The 22,808-nt window shown below is 40.2% G+C and overlaps 1 long non-coding RNA gene across 1 annotated transcript; it reads right to left on the bottom strand.

Annotated features, from left to right (window-relative positions):
* Positions 1–6,549: 6,549 nt before the first annotated feature.
* Positions 6,550–22,494, bottom strand: LOC142072147 (uncharacterized). The gene is made up of 3 exons (XR_012668479.1): positions 22,431–22,494; positions 16,898–17,417; positions 6,550–10,798 (listed from the first exon to the last, which is right to left on the bottom strand). It is a non-coding gene; the product is annotated as an uncharacterized LOC142072147 (long non-coding RNA).
* Positions 22,495–22,808: the final 314 nt, after the last annotated feature.

Raw genomic sequence — 22,808 nt, 5'->3', positions numbered from 1 at the left:
ATACCTTCTGCAATCTGATTGCATTACTTACTATTTCTACAGTTATAGTAGGGAGCTCCACAGAGAGATTAGTGGCAGGATAGAACATCATTATGATTAACGAGGTTCTAATAACCTTAGCATGGGTTCTTAATCTGGGAATCACAAACAGGTCCAAAGGGATTGTGACCATTACCACCCTCCCTTTCTTTCCGATTAGATGAGAGAGGAATCCCTTAAACTTTTTCCGTGTGTAGCAAGGGACCCTGGTATAGAAAAGGTTTGGAGCCACTGATGACAGCACCCCATTTGTAATCTCTTTAACCTTTAAAAGTTTTAATTTTGGTTCCTGTCCACTGGGGGCTCCAACCTTGTCCAAGTGACGTCTGTGCGAGTTTTGACTTCAATGGCTTCAGGATCAGACTTCAGGATAGTTCTGTGGCCAGTCACCTAATATAAATCTCGCATTCCATGTCTCTTTGGTTAACCTAAGACGTCCAGCTGCTGTGTAGCTTTGTCAAATAGTTTTTGAAAAATCTGTATGTATAACATACCCTGAATTTTTCATATCTACTTCACCATTGCAGCACTGAATTATCTTCAAAGAACTGCAGAATGTAAATTAAGCATCAGTTCCCTGCCTGAGTCCATTCTGACTACCCATAACCAAATTGAATTTTTCTAGGCATTCAGTAACTCTTAAGATAGTTTCCAAGTACAATTTAACTAGCTCTTTTATAGTTCTCTGGTTTGTCTCTTGATTTTTTTAAATATCAGAAGTATGTTGTCTGCTTTACATTTCTCAGGAATCAGTCCCAAGCTGAGTAAGACTTTTAAAACATCAGTTAACGCGTTGTTTTTTCTTTCTCTATGTCCTTTTGGGCTAATGGATTCTTAACATCTGGACCAGGCTAGGTTCAATTCCATTGAGCTGTGCCTGTTCATTCCTGTGGTAAATTTGGCCCCACTGCGTTATCTGCTTTTTAGCGTCAATTCTGTATCATTCTCTGGTATCTGCTCCTTACCGAAGCATTCTTCCTATTGTCAAGACAGAGAAAAACCCTGCTGTTCACTTAATTCCTGATGCAAATTCTTCACTATCATTATTATTAGTGGTACTACAATAGCACACTGGTGTCCCAAACAGAATTAGAACCCATTGTGTTAGGCACTGTACAAACACACAGTGAGAAATTGTCCCTGCCCCAAAGAGCTTCCAAAGCCAAGTCAACAAGACATAAAAAGGGTGGGAGGGGAAACAGAGGCACAGAGAACTGATGTCACTTGCCCAAAGTCACACAGTAGATTAGTGACAAAGCCAGGAGTAGGAGCAAGGTCCACTGATTCCCAGTCCAGTGCTCTCCTCATTAAACCACACTGCCTCTCCCAAAATGGACCAGTGGTTTCTTTAATCATTTATTATGTAACTATTTGAAGACATATGTATTGTTAAGTGAGGTGTTCTCTGCAGTTCAATATTCCTTAATGTCTCCCTTCTGATTATATTAGTTTGCTTTACAACTCTGCTAGCCCACAGAATTTATTTCTATCTGTAGCAACCATTATTTCTTATATTGTTCATTACTCCACTCACTTAATGTTGTTAGTTTCTCCTGTTATTTTGGAGGTCTATTCTCCTTATGGAGGTCTTTACCACTATGTCTCACTGTTTAGTTGGAACGGAGGAGAATTTGAGTCCTACCCTTATGAAATAGGTAGGCAGTACACGCCTTCAAAACCTGTGAAGCCCTGAAAATCTGAAGACCTCGTGCACCTACTGGCTCCCCATCTTCCTGGCAGGATGACTTCCCAAGGAGCCATTTTGCAATTGGCTGCATACCTCCATGGCTACACAGAAGCATCAACACCCAACTGGAATATCAGGTTAGATATCTGTGGGGTCAGCAGGGAAGCCTACCCTGCACAGAACCTGATCACCAACTCCATCACCTCCCACTCCTCAGCCTGCATCTAACTACCCAGAGTGGGTCCATGTTGCAGAGCATGTGCTCTCCCTTTTGAGGCCCCTTGGCCGGATTTCGTGTGTTTTTGTTCCCCATCAGTCACAAAAAGCAAAGGGAAGATTCTGGCCCAAAAGGTATCTATTCTGTTACCTTGGAGCAGTGCACAAGTAAACTTCTAGCTGCAATGAAACACACACAGTCTGAGGAGGCAGAGTATGGTCAAAAGTTACATATACTGAAAACTTTAATATTAACTGTAATGTACAAAAACTGTAGTAGAAGTGTGTGCTCATTAACAACACTTAATGTAACAGCATTTTCATGAAAATGTTGATCCATTTTGCCAATGAAATTAGAAATTACAATGCAAAAGTTAATCAAAACTTGACATTTTCAAACAGTTCAATGTTCTCCCATTATCTGAAGGATATTAGGTACTGGACATTTGATCATTCTATTGACTCTGCATCATTAAGCATGACAGATTGTTAACTAACAAAGTCAATTATGTCATGTGTGATTTGTTAGCTTGATAGAAATGATGAGTATAACTGTAGGATTCTGTACCATTACAGCTGGATATATATTTACAGACACGATCCAACACCAAATCACATCCAAATCAGCTTACATTATATTGTTCTGTCTTGAGTAATACACTTTTGTAATACATTCTCAGGAGCTTTAATCCAGCTTTATTTTTCCTTAATTGTTTGCCTGTTTAGTCTCCCTAGAACTGACAGATTGCTCTCATGCACACTCATTTAGCTAGTGGCCATTATTGAGTAATTTATATGATTTGCACAAACATTGCCATGTGTACACTTAGCTGAACGCTGTCATGCAATAAGCACCACTCTCATCAATTACCTATGTGGTGATAGGAGTACAGTGTCTGTGGTGCAAGAGAAGCATCATTAAAATTCCTGCTTGTCGTCACCTATAGGATACAAACTTTGCCTTGGAGAAAAATGTATCATGGCCACTGTGAATTAAACTAGGATCTGTAATATCCGTGCACTGTGACAAACGATGGGTAACCAAAATATAATGCTGCTCCTGCTTCTCAAACCTATGTACTTCTACTTAATGATCACGAGCTTTTGTAAATATCAACGTAAACTGCAGTAATGAAATGTCAGCATGCATCTGATGAAGTGAGCTGTAGTTCACCAAAGCTTATGCTCAAATAAATTTGTTAGTCTCTAAGGTGCCACAAGTACTCCTTAACATCCAAAGGGTTTTTTCCTGTCTCAGTACACTATTTTACATTTTGAGTGTGTGTGTCTGTGGTCTATTAGAGCTGGTTGGGAATTTTTTGACTAAATGGTTTTTCATCATAAAATGCTCATTTCTCTAAACCGAAAATGTTCATGGGAATGTACCAGTTTTGACAAAACTTTCATTAGGAATGGCTCTTAAGGCCAACATGGAATTTCTGCGGGGAGAGAGAGGCATAGAGAATGCCTTGGTTTTTAGATATGGGAGATCAAGGTTCCAGTACTGCTCAGTCAAGTGGAAGAAGTACTTGAACGTGGCTCTCCCACATCCTAGGTGAGTGCCCTAACCACCAGACCATTCTGGTTTGGATCATTCTATCTTTTGGCAAAAAAAAATTCAAAAGGTCTCAGTTTTATCACAATGCAAAACAGGGAAATTTTTGAAAATCTCAAATTTTAACATGACGGTAAAACCATTTTCCACACAATTCTCTTGTGTATGTGTATATATAGGTGTACACACAAATCTACACAGGTACAGTGCAATGAAATGTCCGCTCAGATCTCCTGAAGCAAATTATTAGAAAGAGCCTGAAAAATATGGAGTAGATCACAGATAAGATTGCTTTTATTTAAAAAAAGAAAAGGAGTACTTGTGGCACCTTAGAGACTAACCAATTTATTTGAGCATAAGCTTTCATGAGCTACAGCTCACTGCATCGGATGCATTCAGTGGAAAATACAGTGGGAGGGGGGGTGAGAAAACCTGGATTTGTGCTGGAAATGGCCCACCTTGATTTTCATGCACATTGTAGGGAGAGTAGTCACTTTGGATAAGCTATTACCAGCAGGAGAGTGGTTTCTGTGTGTGGTTTTTGGAAAAAAAGGGCGGGGGGTGAGAAAACCTGGATTTGTGCTGGAAATGGCCCACCTTGATTATCATACACACTGTAAAGAGAGTGGTCACTTTGGATGGGTTATTACCAGCAGGAGAGTGAGTTTGGGGGGGGGGGGCAGAGGGTGAGAAAGCCTGGATTTGTGCTGGAAATGGCCCAACTTGATTATCATACACATTGTAAGGAGAGTGATCACTTTAGATAAGCTATTACCAGCAGGAGAGTGGGGTGGCAGGAGGTGTTGTTTCATGGTCTCTGTGTATATAATGTCTTCTGCAGTTCCCACAGTATGCATCCGATGAAGTGAGCTGTAGCTCACGAAAGCTTATGCTCAAATAAATTGGTTAGTCTCTAAGGTGCCACAAGTATTCCATTTCTTTTTGTGAATACAGACTAACATGGCTGTTACTCTGAAACGTTTTGTTTAAAGCATCTAAAGACAGCTGAATATACAACATGCCTGGACTTCATTTTGTAATTTATATAAACACTGAATGTAAAATACTGTGACTCCTTTGACCAGAGTGGTTAACCAATACTGGGGGAGAGGGGACTTGTGGGTTGATTCTGTTAGGGGGAAAAACTGATGAGGAGTCAGGTAATTATTTGACGGAATCCTGGTTATTTACAAGCCCATTTCCCTGAACACAGTAGGAATCAAAGAGCGGGAAACAGTTTGTTTGCTCATAGTTTCAAGCCCCTTTCCAGCCAGCACTCCACCCAAAATCTCTCTCTCTCTCTGTCTCTCAACTTTTTCTCAGTGTTATGCTACCAGTGGCTATCTCTGGGGTTTCCTTACTGCCTTGTCTGAGTGCTTCTGACCTTCCTCTCTCTTACATACAGAGCTCCTTCAAACACTACCCAGCCCCCTGTATTTGCATTCAGACTAGGGAAAACCTTTCAGGCTGCATGGCTCAATTCCTACTCTGGCCTTGCACACTGCCAGTGTTTCAGCTATGGTTGCTATTGTTTCAGTCATCTATTCCATAAAGGAGCTTCATTGCTTTTCACATTTATCCTGAATGAAGGGTGGCTTCACCCAACCCCCAGTATAACAGTACATTCTTGCCCATCTCATGTGGCACATTTCTATAGAACAGTATATACACTAATGAATAATAAGTATATGATTTTCAAAGGCACTCAGCACCTTCACCTGTCATTGACTACAAAGGGAGTTGAGGGTACTCAACAGCTCTCACAATAAAGTCCTAAATAAGCCACATCACCAGGATCAGTTACCTCCTGTGATATTGCTTTATTGACCCTACTGTGTTGTCTTATACAAAAAAATTATCTGTTTATTTTTTCCAAGGATTGGGAACTGTCCCCAATTCGTTTTACAATAAAGAGTTGTCATAAATATAAAGGGAAGGGTAAACCCCTTTAAAATCCCTCCTGGCCAAAGGAAAACTCCTCTCACCTGTAAAGGGTTAAGAAGCTAAAGGTAACCTCGCTGGCACCTGACCAAATGACCAATGAGGAGACAAGATACTTTCAAAAGCTGGGAGGAGGGAGAGAAACAAAGGGTCTGTGTGGCTGTCTTTATGCTGCCTTTGCCGGGGATAGACCAGGAATGGAGTCTTAGAACTTTTAGTAAGTAATCTAGCTAGGTATGTGTTAGATTATGATTTCTTTAAATGGCTGAGAAAAGAATTGTGCTGAATAGAATAACTATTTCTGTCTGTGTATCTTTTTTGTAACTTAAGTTTATGCCTAGAGGGATTCTCTATGTTTTGAATCTAATTACCCTGTTAGGTATCTACTATCCTGATTTTACAGAGGGGATTTCTTTACTTCTATTTACTCCTATTTCTATTAAAAGTCTTCTTGTAAGAAAACTGAATGCTTTTTCACTGTTCTCAGATCCAAGGGTTTGGGTCTGTGGTCACCTATGCAAATTGGTGAGGCTTTTTATCCAACATTTCCCAGGAAAGGGGGGGGGGGTGCAAGTGTTGGGAGGATTGTTCATTGTTCTTAAGATCCAAGGGTCTGGGTCTGTAGTCACCTAGGCAAATTGGTGAGGCTTTTTACCAAACCTTGTCCAGGAAGTGGGGTGCAAGGTTTTGGGAAGTACTTGGGGGGAAAGACGTTTCCAAACAGCTCTTCCCCAGTAACCAGTATTTGTTTGGTGGTGGTAGCAGCCAATCCAAGGACAAAGGGTGGAATATTTTGTACCTTGGGGAACTTTTTGACCTAAGTTGGTAAAGATAAGCTTAGGAGGTTTTCATGCAGGTCCCCACATCTGTACCCTAGCGTTCAGAGTGGGGGAGAAACCCTGACAAGAGTGTTGAGGGTAGAATTTACAGTTTGAAGCAAATCTATGGAAGCTTTAGCGTGCACAGCAAAACTAGAGAAGAGTGGATTAGCTGCATTCCCTCCCCCTCTTAATCTCCTTTGGTTGCTGTTGTTGTACAACAATCCTCCCAACACTTGCACCCCCCCCCTTTCCTGGGAAATGTTGGATAAAAAGCCTCACCAATTTACATAGGTGACCACAGACCCAAACCCTTGGATCTGGCACTCATGAAACTGAGCAACTGAAAGCACTAGCTAAAGTGCAGGCAGGAGCAAGGGAAGCTTCCTCCACACAACTCTGACAGTATGCTTCCATGATGACCTGAACAACCCTTGCTGGTTCCTTGTCCCACGTTCCTCTGGAGCAGTGACTGCCAAGCATGCCAAATTGCATCAGTTTTAGATCTGGTCTAGAATTTTTCACTGCAGTGATTTTTCATCAGAAAATGTTATTGAACCTGAAACCTTGGGAGGTAATCAATTGGTTTCAACAATCACAGATAAGGTTGGGAAGATTTCTCAGGTCCAGGATGGAATTTCTGGTCAAAATCAGAGAGTGCAAAACCCCTAAATTTCCCATAGTCCTGCAACCAGGGGTCTCACCTGGGATGTGGGAGACCCACCTTCAAGTTCTTGCTCTGAATAAGGCAGAGCAAGGACCTGAACATGGGCTCTCCCACATTCTAAGTGAGTGCCCTGCCACTGGGATCTTGGCTGTGAAGCGCTCTCTTTTCACACACTTTTTTTTAAAGTTGCAGTTTTATTCCAGGGTAGAATGAAAACAAATTCTGAAACCTCAAAAATTTTCATGAAATGGAATTCTTATTTCCCAACCAGCCCTGATTTGTTTGTACAACAGATGTGGTTTGAAGGCAAACCTATGACAAGGACTTATATTGCTTGAAATCTTAATGGACCAGTAATAAGTAAAACTTGGGTTAATAAATCCAGATTAATTCAAGTTCCAGTAATACTCCCATATTCATTCATTCATTCATTCACACACCAGTTAAGACAGAAAGTGCAGAAAGCTGGAGACTTTATACCAATGTCTTACAACCTTAGTTTGCATAATTCCTCATTTCTGTAAATGACAGACAATAACCAGGTTATAAACACACCATCCATTAACTATCTCACTCCATGTCATTCTTAAATATACTGTGATTATTTTCTTGCAACATGACAATAAGCTCTTACTACATGGAAAATGTAAACAATAATAAATTAGCCATTTGTTATCAAAAGGAGCAAAAAAGGGGAGATACTAGGGAATTGTTTCTTAAAAAGTCCCATTTTAATTCATTTTAACTCAAATTAAGTAAGAAATGTACTTGAAAATCCTCAGAAGACTAATTATTTACTCAGATTAGTCACTGCATTTCTGGAAGATACACTGTATTCTTCATATAAAGTAGAGAAGCTGAATCCGTGCTTTTGGTAAAAATCTGAACCCAACTTTAATTGTCTCAACTATATGAAAGTATTCATTGCTTCCATTGCACTTGGGGAAACTGGGGTTGTTCTTCCATCTATCCAGCTCTAAAGTGTTATAAAAATGGCTCAAATGTGAATCCTTTTATGACTCTGCCATTGATGGTTTCTTATCACTGTGTGGAAATAACATTTATCTAATTCATATTGATTCCTGTCACATTTTTCTTTATTAAGGTAGCTAATAATGTTTTGTCAATGTAAGAGCTAGACTGAGTTATTAAATTAACTAAAAGTGTAGGGTTTTTGCACTGAAGCAATAAAGCATGATGTGTGACTGACGATGAAGATTTTTCTCTGCAGCACAAGGAATTAGGTATATTGTGTGTCTAAGGTCTTGAGGCCTGTCGTGTTGCCTTGCTGCTAACAAAGAAATAATCTTTATTACCAAGGCTCTCACTAAAGGAGAGAGAACTTGGAAATATTTTATCTCCAGCTCTTAGATACTAACATGATAGGCTTCTTAGAAATACCTAAGATGGATAGATAGCTCTGCTCTTTAGGAGGCACTGATTTTAATAGATGTTATGCAAAGGCAAAACACATTGAACAGAGGAGCATAAGCAAATCAGTAAATTCAGTGGAATATAGTATCATTACACAAAATAGGCATCTTCCATTTATATGCTGACCTTTCTTATTGCAAAGAAACAGACAATGAGAGTCATTATGTACCACAATAAACACAAATGATGCACAAAAATATTATGTACTATCCCTATATTACAAATAGGGGGGCTGATTTACACAGGTAAGGAATACAGCAGTAGTTCAAGTGAGAGAGGAATTCAGACCTTTTAAAAGCTATTTCAAGCATCAGGGTTCCCTAGATCTCCTAACTTTGTTGATATGGAGGGAAATAAAGCATTAGAAAACAATAGGTCAAAGTAATGGCTAGAATAAAAGGGTTCTGGAGAGAAGATCCAGTATGTTTTATTTTAAATTGGCTTTAGAAATCTGTGCATAATTAGAGTTTTCTCAGATGTGTGTGTATTTCAATTAAGCAATAAAATATGACAGGCAGTACATTACTGGGTAATTATAGCATGCCTTGAGTAGTGTTAGAAGGCAAGAAGCAGAAAGTCAAGTGACTTAACCACCCAAGAAATGCAACAATCTTCTTGAAATGTCTTGCCAGGAGTGTCTTATTACATATTGCTGTTAGGAGATGGAATTTATATATAAAAATAAGGAAAATAGTGCAAGCCATTCATGTACAGGCATTATATAGATGGATATGATGTAAGGGCCAGCCAATCAGAAAGTTTAAATTATGTCTGCATGCGTAAAGCCATTTTAAAATAAAACAAACTGAATTTCTTGTCCTCTCTTACTCCATCACTTTTCAAGGTTCACTTTTCTTCATCCATCACTCTGACCTATTACTTTGGGGTATCTCCAGATGGACAGGGCCCTGGTGATGTTCAATAATATCTCAGCAGAGCAGTGTCTCTCTGAAATTGTATTGCAGTAACATATCATTAGAGTAACAGCTGCCAGAGGAATGAATCTTAGTGAGGAAACTGGTATCTAACTTTTTTTATTAAAAAAAGAAAAGTACTTTTTATATGTTCTCTGACTGCCATGACTTATGAAATACTATCAATTCAGGGTGAGGAAAGAGGGCAGTGGTGTCCTCTACCAAACTTAGAAAGGTGGAGAGAAGGTCTGGGGGAGAAAAGGAAAGTATTTTTCCAAAGAATTGAGTGGTGAAGACCAAACAGAATTCAGTGTGATTTTTACTCCACACTCTCCACATCTGAAAGCACTCCACTTCACACAGCACAAATGATGTGGAGACATTGTCAAAGATGGACACAATGGCTGTATCCACATAAAACAATGCACCCATTATGCACGCACAAACTTATGAGCCATGTGCATACAGGGGCACCTTTGGCATGCACATTGCAGGATTTTGCAGACACAACAGTTCTGTTAATTGCTTTGTGGAGACATCCACTGTGCTATATTTTTAAACTTGGCCATTTGGTTCAGCAACAATATATTCAAGAACTATTACATTTTTCCCATACTGCTTTTTCACCTTCTTTCTTACCTCATTGCCCATAAGGTATTGCTTGAGCTTGAAATCAACAATAAACTGGATTCTTTAAAGAAAGCCAGTCGAGTATTTATAGGTTACTTGAAGTAGAAAAATTGTATAGACCAACCTGAAATTCCAGTCAGAAAGATCACTTAGTATTTCACTATGCAGTACTGGTTTCTATCTTTTAAAAATGTCATATAGCCAAATATTAACTAGTCATTCCTGTCTAGTCCACAAACAGGCTAATGCCTTTATATTTAGGCACTGAACAAATTTCATTAAGACATTAGGCAACAATAGGAGGTAATTATATATTTATCATCATGCAGCAATCACAATTCTGAGAGAAGCAGGGACACCCAGATGCACCTTCTGTCCTGGGGGTGCAGTTATCTCTTGATAATCTCACCTGCAGAAGTGTCACGTTTCACTGCTCAATCAATTTACCGCTGTAGATTGTCCAATAAAAATGCTTCTAACGGTAAATTCAAATGATTTAATGACTATGTCTTTTGGATTAAAAACTGAGTCATGAAAAACAAATTGATAGTATATGAGTCATGAAATCCTTTAATTGCCTGCAGCTATCAGTAAGCTCACCATCTTCAGTGTACATCACTATTTTCCCCCTTAATGATTTCTTTGATATTTTGCACAAGCGCTCTTTATCTCTTCTCAATTGTTACCACTTTTCACCTGTTGCTCTGATTTGGCTGCCTAGGAAGAATAACTTGGGCAGGTGGTATCACATTGCCTGGCATCTGTAGAGACGGAAACTCATCACTGACATTTTTGGAATCAAAACTGCAGGCACTTCCATATAAGACCAGGCTCTTGTAGACAAAAAGAAACTGTCCTGTTCCATGCACCTATGTGCAGAGGAATCCACCAGTAGACCTAAAGGAAAGGTAATGGAAAGATTAACCTCAGACTTTTGGAAATATTTTAGATTTTGCTTTTAGCAGCAACGGGCTAAATCTAGGATGCTTCATTTTTCCATTCCATACCTCAGATACACTTATTCATGCTCTCTGATTCAGATATTATCATTTGCAGGAGTAAGGCCTAGAGTCATAAACATGAGCAAATAGGAATTGTCTTACAGAGACAAATATGAAGCCAAATTCCCAATGATGAAAACATCCAAGATTCCAATGCCAATTATAAGGTGGATAAGAAGACAACATACCTAACCTATGTAAGAGCCTTCAAGAATCCTTGTGGAATACCTCACTGCCATTGAAAATTACTGAGATTATCTCTTTTTAAAATATAAGTATATTAGTTGGAATGGTAGGAACATATGTTGAATCAAAAAATGAATTTTTTGAGGTGGTAAAGAGCTCCCACCCACCCTCTGTCCCGAGAATTAAGAATTCCCACAACCAAAAGGCTGTAAGTCAATTTTGGTTTCTTTTCATGTTGTACATCTCAGTTAGGAGACATTCCAAATTTCAGATAAATCAGAAATCTCTAATTTCTGATTAGATTAAATATGTAGTTTATCTTTGAATAAGAAATATAAAGTAGTCTTCTCAGACTAGTGTTATTTAGATTCACAAACATTTATTTTAATTGCACTATGATTCATTTTTCCTTTAAAACACCCTATTGCTTTTTTTTAAAGTTCATAGCTTCTAAAATGTTTCACAGAGCCTCTAGAAATATTTTGGAATCTTCTAAAATAATTTACAAGACATGACAACCTTGCATTTGCCTTTTCTTCCCATAAATCAATTTAAGATCATGGGTTTGGTAACAGATTAGTCAGTTGAATTATCAGAAACCGCAAACTAAGCAAAGAGCAAACAAAGAGGTTTTTGCTACCCTATTCCAGTCAATGCATGTCTGGAATATGCGGCTGGGATAGGGAGAATAAGATATTTTTACTGCCCCGCTAAGCTCTGCTTTTGCAGAATGTGGCCAATGTCACAAATGAAGACTGTGGAAGAAACTAAATTGAAAACATCCCACTTACATCTTATTTTCTAAATAATGTAGAGGATTTACATACCAAATTAACAATACATGTGCAATAAATAGGCACTGTACCTTTGTGTGGTTTTCAGTATTTTAGCAATATTGTTGTTGTTGAACCACAATCTCAAAGTAAAACCAGGTTGACCAAAACATTTTGTGAATTTGTATCAATTTTGGCAAATTGTTTTAATCAAAACAATTTTTTTGATAATGTCAAAATGAATTATTTCAACACTATGAGTATAAAACATTTGATTTTGGGGAGTAGATTCACAAAGGAATTTAGGCACCATTTCTCCTCTCCCCTCCCCCCCCCCCAAAAAAAAGAGGAGCAGGAGGAAGTAGTGGTGGTGCCATTCCTTGTCATTTTTATCCCAATGATTAGGACATTCACCTGGGATGTAGGAGACCCAGGTTCAGATCCCTAATCTGTAGCATAGACTGGAACCCAGCTGATCTGAGCGAGAGATAGAACCTTCTTCATGGGTTCTGTGAGACTATGGAATAAACAACCCCAATAATGAAGGACCATCACAAACCTCACCACTTTCTGCTCCAAGTACAGGGCATACTCCTTTGACCTTGCCTTTTCCAACATACTCACAGTGACAGGTAGATTTAAATTAATAAATAAAAACAACACACACTATCCAAACAAGACACTCCACTGCGCTTGCTTCTTCATCTGGGGAGGAGAGATCAAACAGCATGTGCTGGATGTGTGGTCATGTGGCTTAATGCCCTACTGTAAGGTGCTCATATACTATGCTGATGAGTACAGTATAAAAGCCTATATAGAATAAGAATAGGTTTCCCCAACCTAGGTGAATGCCCTAATCAGAGCTGTCCCTTGGGTACAGAGAATCGGGGCAACCGCCATGAGGAGGTGGGCAGGGAGGTGAGGCAGGAGGGCGAGGAGGTGAAGGGGGAAACGAGTGGCAGCCGGGCGGGGGGGAGGAAGAGCCCCCCCTACCAACCTACCCCTCCCCCCAGCACCTCCTGCTCCCCAGGGGGCCCTGCCTATCAGCGCTTCTCCCTCCCTCTCAGCACCTACCACCTGCCATGGATCAGATGTTTTGCGGCATCAGGAGGCGCTGGTGGGGAGGAGCGAGGATGGAGCATGCTCAGGGGAGGGGAAGAGACGGGGCAGGGAAGAGGTGGGGAAGAGGCAGGGTCAGGGTGGGAAGAGGCAGGGCAGGGGTGGGACCTTGGGGGAAGGGGCAGGGCCTGGGCAGGGCCTCGGCAGAGGTTGGGGGAGCACTCCCCATCCTATTGGAAACTCGGTGCCTATGTCCCAGGCCCTGCAGTCTCCTAGGAATGGCCATGGCCCTAATAACTGAGCTATGGGGCATTCTGGGGTGGGTCTCTCTCAATCTCTCCTGTTCCACTTTGTATAAATAAATATTCATTGGAATAGGGACTGCAACCCAGATGTTCCCCTCCTAGGTTGACACCCTACCAGGAGATAGAGTTACTCTCACTCAATCACTCTCTCTCTAGCCCAAGGACTCTTCAAGTATTTGATACAAGGTGAAACAGCTTCAACAGGAGAGATTGAGAAAGACCCCTCCCAAAATGGCATAGTCTGGTGGTTAGGACACTCACACTGGAGGTTCAATGTTCCCTGCTCTAGAGCAGGGATGCAAACTTGGGTCTTCCACGTGCCAGGTGAGTGCTCTAACCACTAGACTAAAAGTTATAAGGAGGGGCACCATCTCTTCCTCCTCTTCTGTGAATGTAGCCCTTCATTTCCTTTGCTTTTTTTAACAAAAATTCTTCAATTCACCAAACATTCCAGACACTTCCAGTTTCAGTTCAGCCCAAACTGATTCCCCCCTCACCCCCAATTTTTGGAAGTGCCAGAGAACCAAAAAATCAGTTAATTACCATATCATGCCACTTCTCTCTCAAAATGTTCTCTCTCTCAGGAGTGAGCCTAGACACAGACTCCGTTGCAAGAGTGAGCGACTTTTAATTACAGATGTTACCTTCATATATTTCCCATTTTGTACATGGTGATCTACATCTTACCACATGAACTTACTTTACTGCTGGGCTGCACAAAATGGGCAAGTCATCATCTTCATAAAAGAGGAAAACCATATAACCGCAATACAATATGACAGGAAATAGGAACCCATATATATATCAGTCCTAATCAGATTCCACCATGGAAAGAAATACTTCTTCTACAGGCTACTAAGGTGCTCTGAGGGCTTCAGTAGCCTCTAAAGGTGATGCATTCCCCATGGTCCTGATCCAAAGCCCATTGATTTCATGGAAGGACTCCATTGACTTCAATGGCATTTGTATAAACTCCAAGTAAAGGTTCCAGTTCCTTCACTAGTCTTCCAAAGCTCCTTTACAACTTCTTCTCCTCCATCCTCATACTCTTTGTATTGAGGCACAGGGATTCTTCATGGAGCACAGCTGCATGGCACACAGAATATATGGTCCCTATGCATGGATTCCCAGCACCCCATCCCTTACTATAATGTTACTACCCTGGCTCCCCCTAGACTTTATATGGCCATATGGCAGAAGGCAAGATCTGCCCATTGTGCCTGACATGCTCTGCTGATTTGCAAAGAGGTAGGAATATATATTCCTATTTTGAAGTTTATAATCTAAACAAGACCAATACAATGCAGCAATTACTGATCAGGTGTTAGAATGGTAAGAGAGAGTGCTAGGGCAGACTAGTGAAGGAAAGCAAAATGAGAGAGATGAGTTTTCAGGAGGGATTTAAAGGATGTATAAGGCTATGCATAAACATATATGTTATGCAGATATTTTAATCCATACGATTTGCACACAAAAAAACCTACCACAACTAAGACACCAATTATGTACTGGAGTTTATAATGAACCTATCTCTATGAATCTATGCATTGTATGATTTACAGCAATAAAATAAAAAAAATCTAAAATATTTACATGCTCTGCTGACTGTGCAGAAATAGCTAACTAACAAATACTCATTGTCACAGCAGTTCACTTTCCTGCTGACATCACAATGACAGCTGTAGAGACAAGGAAGTAAACAACACAAAATCATGTTGGCTTTTGCTACAGATGAAGAGTAAATGTATCTATGATTGCTGGATGGAAAAGAACAACATAGTAGAGAAACTGCCCCTCCCCCAGCCACAGCTTCTAAATAAGTATTTACAAATAATGGAATACATAAAAGTCATTCGTAGATAATAGGAGAATCATATAATCACTAGTTACCTTCACTAGCACATACAGATATTTGCTGATCCAAGAGTCCTCGGTCCTCATTATTTCTTTATTAGCACTCGAGCCCCACCATACAAACACTTATGCACATCAATAACTTTACACTCATAGTTCCATTGGCTTCAAATTTCCGAAGTGTTAGTGGGAGAAGGGCTTTGGTTATTATGAAAAAACATATTTATCCAAGTTTGACATATTGTATTCAGTTTCATATTTTTCCCAAACAACAAAAGGGAGAGTTCACTTCCCCTAATAGATCATAGCATCATGCATTAACAGAAGCAAACTGAAAATAACAGGTCAGCATTTCAGGGCACAACATTTAAGCATTATCTGTATCCAGCAGAATAGAAGCAAGTTTCCTTCGACAAATACATTAGTAATTGTAGAAAGGAGAAATGAAAAAGTGTGACATGATATTAATTTTCAGCAGCCAACTCACTTAAAAAGATACTTTCCCAGAGAAATCCTGAAAAGCTTAACCTTGAACCCCACTGAGGATGGGTATAATAATGTAGTTCAGTGCATAAAACAAATCAAGCTAAATGGTTCTTCTGTCTTGGAGAGGTATTCTACAAGGTCACTGAAATGCATTGAGAATGCCTTGGAATTCTACACAGCAATGCGTTGGGACTACACAGTAGTACCGCGAACAGCCACCAAGGCAGAGTTTATGCTTTCCTTTCAGGCATATTTCCTAACTTTATGCAAAGGGAAAATTAAAATGTGTCACATGTAAACTAGGGAACACACATTTTAAAAATAAAGTTCCCCGCACAAATCTGTTAAAGAAAAAGAACTCATGCATTTCATGACAAATTTATTCAGCAGTTCAATCCCTGATTTTTGCGGTTATAAAACCCTAGTGTTTATTAAAGGGCCCCAGGTTAATGAAGGAAAGGAAGAATTTACGGTGAGATCTGATACTTCTGTCCAACTGAGAGTCACTGCAGAGGAATGTAGGTATGTAATGCATTTTGTCATGAGTGATGCATGTTATCCATGATATGAGTGTCATGTGTGCAGAATAATCATCATGCTTCTTCCCTCTTGTTTAAGAGACAGTCTTCTGAGAAAAAAACTTAATTGCCATGTAATGCTCAAATGCACCAATTTATTATTTTGATGGTGCTGTGAAGGATAAATGTTATAAATAAGAGGCCTGGTTCTTCTTTTTACACCAGTTTTATGCCAACATGACTTCAAAATGGTGCAGAAGCAGAATCAAAGTATGAAAATGTGTGTGTGGTGGGGGGAAGTCAGCATTTGTGTGTGTGAGATATATATATAAATAACCTCTTAAGCGGCAAGGCCTTGTAAAACACACATACAATATAAAACCTTACTGTATATTTAAATAACAAACATCTAGATGTTGAGACTCATGTGTGGGTTTAGCCATATGTGTGAATCCTAAATGTACAACAGCAAAGATGTGAGTTAAATCAAAACTCCACCTTTAACTAACCACCTGGTGCCTGGTTTTATAATAGCACCCCTGGTCCCTAAGGCCCAATCCAGCAATCTGATACACACTGGTGGTGTGACAGATTTCTGTTACCAATCTGCCTGAGGCGTCAGGTGATCAGGCTGAGGCCACAGGATTGTTTGGGGAGGAGATGATGGAGCACACAAAGTAACTGAGTTTTAAAGCTTTATTGATAAAATAAAAAAATAACAGCAGAGAGAGTGCTGGGGATTCCTTTCCCCACATCACTCAAAGGAAGGAAGAAAGCGTTAGTGCCTCAAGCCCTAACCCACTTTCATACTCACCCTTACACTACCCAAGGCTGGCCAAGCCTGGGTGTAATGAAAGAAGAAGAGGGGGTGGGGTGGACGGGAGTTCTTGTCCCATGCACGGGTCATCCAGGGTCTGCTGTTGATCTCCAATTTGCCTCAGCTCCCGGGAGGGTTTTAAGTCCCTGGGGTCTCTTGGGAGCATCTTCTTCGGGGATCTTTGTTCCCCAGGCTCTGTGTATCAGTTCCCCGTGGCTTCCTCAGCTTTCCCAAAACACACCAGCTTTAGAGATGCAAGACTTTGTTTTCCCCCTCGTTGGCCTTCGCTGTCTCCTAGTTTTTGCAATCTCTGCAGTCCTGCCCGGCTTCTTTCTTTTTTCTCACGGATAGCTGGGGTTGGGTGAGATACGGACGCAGCAGCAGGCTACTTGGCTGCAGAGAGTTTGTTCCAGCGCAGTGACCTTGGACTGGTGCCAGCGTCTTATCTTTAGGCTGAGCTGAACTGTTGAGTTAACCCATTCTCTTCTCTCCTCCTCCCTCTTCGGCCTTCTACAACCTGCAAAGGAACCTTTCACTTACACTCACACCTTTAACCCTTCCCAGAATACTCTGCAATGCCTGTGACAGTGTTAGCAACATACAATGCTGATCTATCTCCCCAGGGGACCCCCTGAGGGAGGGGGCCATTGGGTTGTGACAGTGGGCTCTTATGCCATCATGGAGTCCTACTGAAATCAACATGGCTCAGCTTGAACAGAACAGATTGCCGAACAAGGGCAATGCATTGTATTTGCCTGTTGTTATTAATATTGTGGTTGCACCCAAAAGCTCCAAATCACATGCAAAGCTTTCAGTAGTCTCATGAGTTCAATGGGATTATTCACATGTGTAAATGGATGCAGGATTGGGGCCAAAAGCATCAGGAAGCACCAATTCTCTATATTCATCTAAAAAAAAATCAATGTAAAAAATGTACCCCTATAGTTTTTCTTATTCCATAAACAAACACGAAATCTTTTATTAGCACTATGCTTTTTCTATCTTTATTTTATTTAAATCATATATTCAGGCATATGTGGACAGCACCTATCACACTGGGGAAACAATCATATACAACCATAGTAATGATAATCCACCTTGTTTTGAGATCTGTTCACTATCTGAGGCCACGTGCAAGTTTACGATGTATGACTGTCATTTTTCATGCTCTTCTGAGTTTTTCAGACTCTTAACAGCATTTAAATGCTTTTTGAGTCATTTAAATTCAGTTAGGGCTATATTTAAACACACTAAAAAAGCCTTTAAAGGGACCTGACAAAAAAATCCCCACAACATAGGACTTATCATTTTTTATCAGGTATATACAGGTACCTTCCCTAAATACATATTTAGATGATTTTTCAAACTGCATTATTTACCTGATTGGAAGGACATCTTTTGAGGAATCGGACAACCGGCCAAATGTGCTACTCCTTTATACCACTAAAACTAAATGAGTTATGCTGGTCTAAAACTGGTGTAACGGCATGGTGAATCAGGCCTAGTATATGCTGATTCATTTAATATTTGTATGTGTTTTATTTTGCCAAGTTTCAGACTAAACTGAACTCTTATTGCTAAGCTATTAGCAGAAAAACAAGCTTTTGAAACCTCCAGTAGATCCTTCACTAAAGCAGCTCTAACAGCTGCTGCTATAATTCCTTGAGATGAGCTCACAAGGAAGCTGACCTCATTAAATAACAAGTACCGTAAATAGTGGGTCAGTTGTGCCTGTCTCAAATCAACTATATCTGTTCAGGGAGAAAACACGCTAGGCTAGATCCTGTGTTGTATTTCTTGGGAGGCTCAGCACAGAGCGTACAGCTCGACAGAGGCACCCACCTTTGCACCTCGTGGATTTTGAGCTACTGTAGGGGCCAGCATCATCCCTCAAGATTGCTCTAATTTAAGCAGCTCTAATTTACGCAGCCATAAATCCAGACTATCTATTAGGCTGCTCTTGCAGCAGTGAATCCTTGCAATGCTAAGCAATACAAGCACATCCCTTCCTAAACTTGGCCATGTCCCATACGCTTACATTGGCCCTGTGCTGCTTCTGACTTATTGCCACTCCTCATAGCCCCTATATGCTGCCCATGAAGAATATAGGGGTAGCATGGGGGCCAAAATCTGGTCCATAGAAACCAATTCTGATCTCACAGTGGTTTTATAGCAACATAGCTCTATTCACTTGAATAGAATTTCTCCTAATTTACATCAAAGTAAGTAAGAGAAGAATGATACATATTATACTTATGTAACTGTCATCATAGGAACATAAGAATGGCCATACTGGGTCAGACTAAAGGTCCATCAAGCCCAGTATCAAGAGTTGTTGTTGTTACCTTTGTGACAAAGAAGACACTGACAACTGTATTACATCTTGTGAGTGTGAACGAGCTAAAACGGCCAATGCATGAGTGGCGGTCCTTTCCGCTTTGAATATATAGCTCGACGCCTGATTACAGTCAGAGCCTGCTGAATATGCTGCTGTTTATGATTCAGCCTCTGTACCTCAAGATCCATATGGTGATTCTTCTTAAATAGAATAACCCCCTTGACTGCTACTTGTAGGTGTGATTTCTCTCTCAGTGATGCCTCCTAGCTGTCAACATCAATGCTGCACTGCTTCAAGTTATGCTTCAGTGTGTCCTTAAAGCATCCTTCTGGCTGCCTCGTGTGTGAACTTTCAGTTCAGGTACAGCAGCTGCTTTGGCATTCTGGTGTCATCAAGAGCTAAACATAGTTAGAAATTTATTTCTAAAAATATAAGTGGCTGGCCCAGTGGTTGAGTGGCAGTGCAATATACTCGCTAGCTGGGGGTTCTGAGTTCCGATTCTGATTTTAGTTCCTTTCTGTTCAGGTAATTAGGGGATAGGAATCATGAGTCTAGGGAATAGGGACAGCTTTGCATCACTCTATAGAGACCACCTGTAGCTACAAGAGTGTGGCACAAATCTCTCTGGAGAGAGCTAATCCAGTCCATCTCAATGCACAAACGGTCACAGTGACCAGATTCTTAGAAGGTGGAGGAGAGTCAAAGGAAATAATGACATCCAGGAGCACCTTCACACAGCTACTAAAAATGGAATTCAATGTGTGACAAACATTTTTTGTGAAAAACTGTGATATTAAAGAAGTCCTTCTGTTCACAAATGGTTCCCAACATAGTTCACATAGGGTATGTCTACACTGCAATTAGACACCTGTGGCTGGTCCATGTCAGCTGATTCAGGCTTGAGGGCTTGGGCTAAGGATCTGTTTAATTGCTGTGTATGGGACCCTTGCAGGGTCCTAGAGCCTGGGCTCCAACCCAAGCCTGAACAGCTGCACTGCAATTAAACAGCCCCTTAGCCCAGGTCCTGTGAGCCCAAGTCATCTGGCATGAGCAAGCTATGGGTTTTTAACTGCAGATTAGACATATCCACAGAGGCATCTCAGACCATGCTTTAAAAATCAGACCCGGCTCCCAGCCTCCTGTCGATATTTCCACTCTTCATCTCTCTTGCTCGTTCCTCTCCTAGAGGCTCTTCTCACAGGATACCATTTCCCTTTGCCATTTTATAAGGGATACAAAAAAACCTTCCCTTCTTCTCAGAACTTCCATATAAATCTCAGAAATGCAGCATCTCCAAGACCACTGCTAGATGGAATTTTGGGTGAATTAAGTTTGATGAAAACTGAAAAAGAACCCTTAACCCCCATAACAGACAAATAGATCTTCCAGGTTTCACATAAATGTTGCACAAACATTCTCCCTTCCTTTTTCCCCCTACCCCCATACAAAGTCACAGAAATATGATCATATAATGAAGTTAGCAGAATATTATTAATTAGATTTGTTTGTATTAAACATTTATGTTAAAATAAACCACATATTTGCAAGGAACTTTAGTTCTACACAGAGTTTTAAAACACAATCCTTTTAGGAAGGATTTTTAATGCATGTAAAAAATAAAGAATTTCGGCCAATTACTTTGGTCTTTAAATATGAACCTAAAAAAGGAAAAATATATTCATATCCTAAAAGCCAAGGAGCCGGCCATCTTTTTAAAGTAGGCAAAATGTCACCTTGCTGAGTGTGGGTACAGGTTGAGAGGGAATAATTTTAGCTCTTTGGCTTTGATTACTCTCACAATATCTCCTAATAGGGTGTCTGACAAACAGCTTCCTGATAAAGCCTCCATATTAAAGCATGCATGAGCATGACAAGGGAAGCACTCTTTATATGGCTTTACAACAAGATGCCGAAGCAAATTGCTGTTGGTAATGCATGCACACACACACAAGGCTGAAACAGAGAAATTGAAAAAAGACTGAAAAGAATCTCCATACAGACAAACCCCACAAATTATGCTGTCTTTCCTGAAATTTTCTGAGAGTAGCTGGGGGAGTGAGAGAAGGGGTTCGAGGGTGGCTAAGAATGCAGTGAAACACTGTAATACTCTTCCAGTCTCAAGTACAAAAAATTAAATGTAGGATTTTTGTCTATTTCTCTTCTCTTTTGTATTGCTTTTTTTAACCTACTCAGATACAGTATGATCTTTAAATACAATTTTAAAAATAAACCCACTATATAATCTCTGAAGTCTTTTGTGTTTGCTTTCCATAATCATATACCTACGTCTGTGCTGTTTTGGATCATTTTTGTGCCTCAAGGACTGTACAATCCCAACTGGAATTCTGCTGTGTTACCACTGAAAGGGTTTGACCGTATCATCATAGAGGTACAGGTTGCACATATATAGGCACAATGTAAAAAGCAATGAGCAGGACAGGGACCAAGAGGAACTCAGTGCAGAATTAATGAAAGCTTTGCAATGTGGTCACCAAGTTACTCCTGGCAAATAGCTAGCATAAGGCCTATGTGGAAGAGTAGCTAAGTTCCCTTTTTACCAGGCTGGGGGCTGCACTTATGGCCATTTGTCCTCCATAGTTCCAGTCTCTGCCCATTTCCCAACCCTCTTATATACTCCTGAGATAAAGTAATGGGGAGGACATGCAAAGAATATGAGACTTACTTCTACTCAGTGTGGAGAACAATACATAGCACTAATCCTTTGTTCACACAAACTTTTCCTTCACTAACTCTTACATTGGAACTAGAGTTGGTCAAAAACTTTTCACAAAAAACATTTTTTAACAGAATTTGGTTTTTCAGCAAGATGCACATATTTTGAAACAAAAATATGTTAATTTTCATCAAAAAATTCTGATTTTTGTTAGAAAATTGAAAATCTGCTAACACCAGCCATTTTTAGTTTAGAGGCAGAGGCGGTGCTGTATGGGCTCTTTGGGGAGGGCAGGTTGTTTATTTTTAAGTCTGAAAAGTTTTGGTTAAGCCATTAGCAAAAATAATTTTCACCAACATTTTTCACAGAAAAAATATTGTTTCCAGACAGTTCTTTCTGAAACAGAACAGCCTTGTGAATTCTACTGTGCTTGTTGCAGTGTGCTAGGGATGGGGAGAAGCACTACTAGAAGATCTAGTCTGGTTGCTAGGCTATTGTGCAGATCTTCTGGGTCTCACCATCCCAAAATAGGTGTGTCAAGGCCACAACAGAGTACTGCTTCTCCTGTTCTTCCTGTAGGTCTGTAACAGAGCACAGCGAGACGACATATTTGAACAGGTGTTGAATTTACCAGACTCAGACAAGAACACTTCTACCTCAAAAAGCTTTTGCCAAAGAATGAAAACTACAGGAGTTCCTTCCTAATACTTCCACTGCAAAGCCATCATCTAGTTTTCCCATATGTTTTTTTCTGCTAGTACACACATTTTTGCTTCTACATCCTCTGCTGATTTTCTTTTCATAAACGCTGTGGCTACAAATAGAATTTACTGCAATCCATGGGAAAGCATTTGTCTCACAAAGGAAACATTCATTAATGCAGATAGTCACAAGTA

This window comes from Caretta caretta, chromosome 5 (genome assembly GCF_965140235.1).
Source record: "Caretta caretta isolate rCarCar2 chromosome 5, rCarCar1.hap1, whole genome shotgun sequence".
Classification (NCBI taxonomy): domain Eukaryota; kingdom Metazoa; phylum Chordata; order Testudines; family Cheloniidae; genus Caretta; species Caretta caretta.
This window is presented reverse-complemented; position numbering and strand designations above follow the sequence as displayed.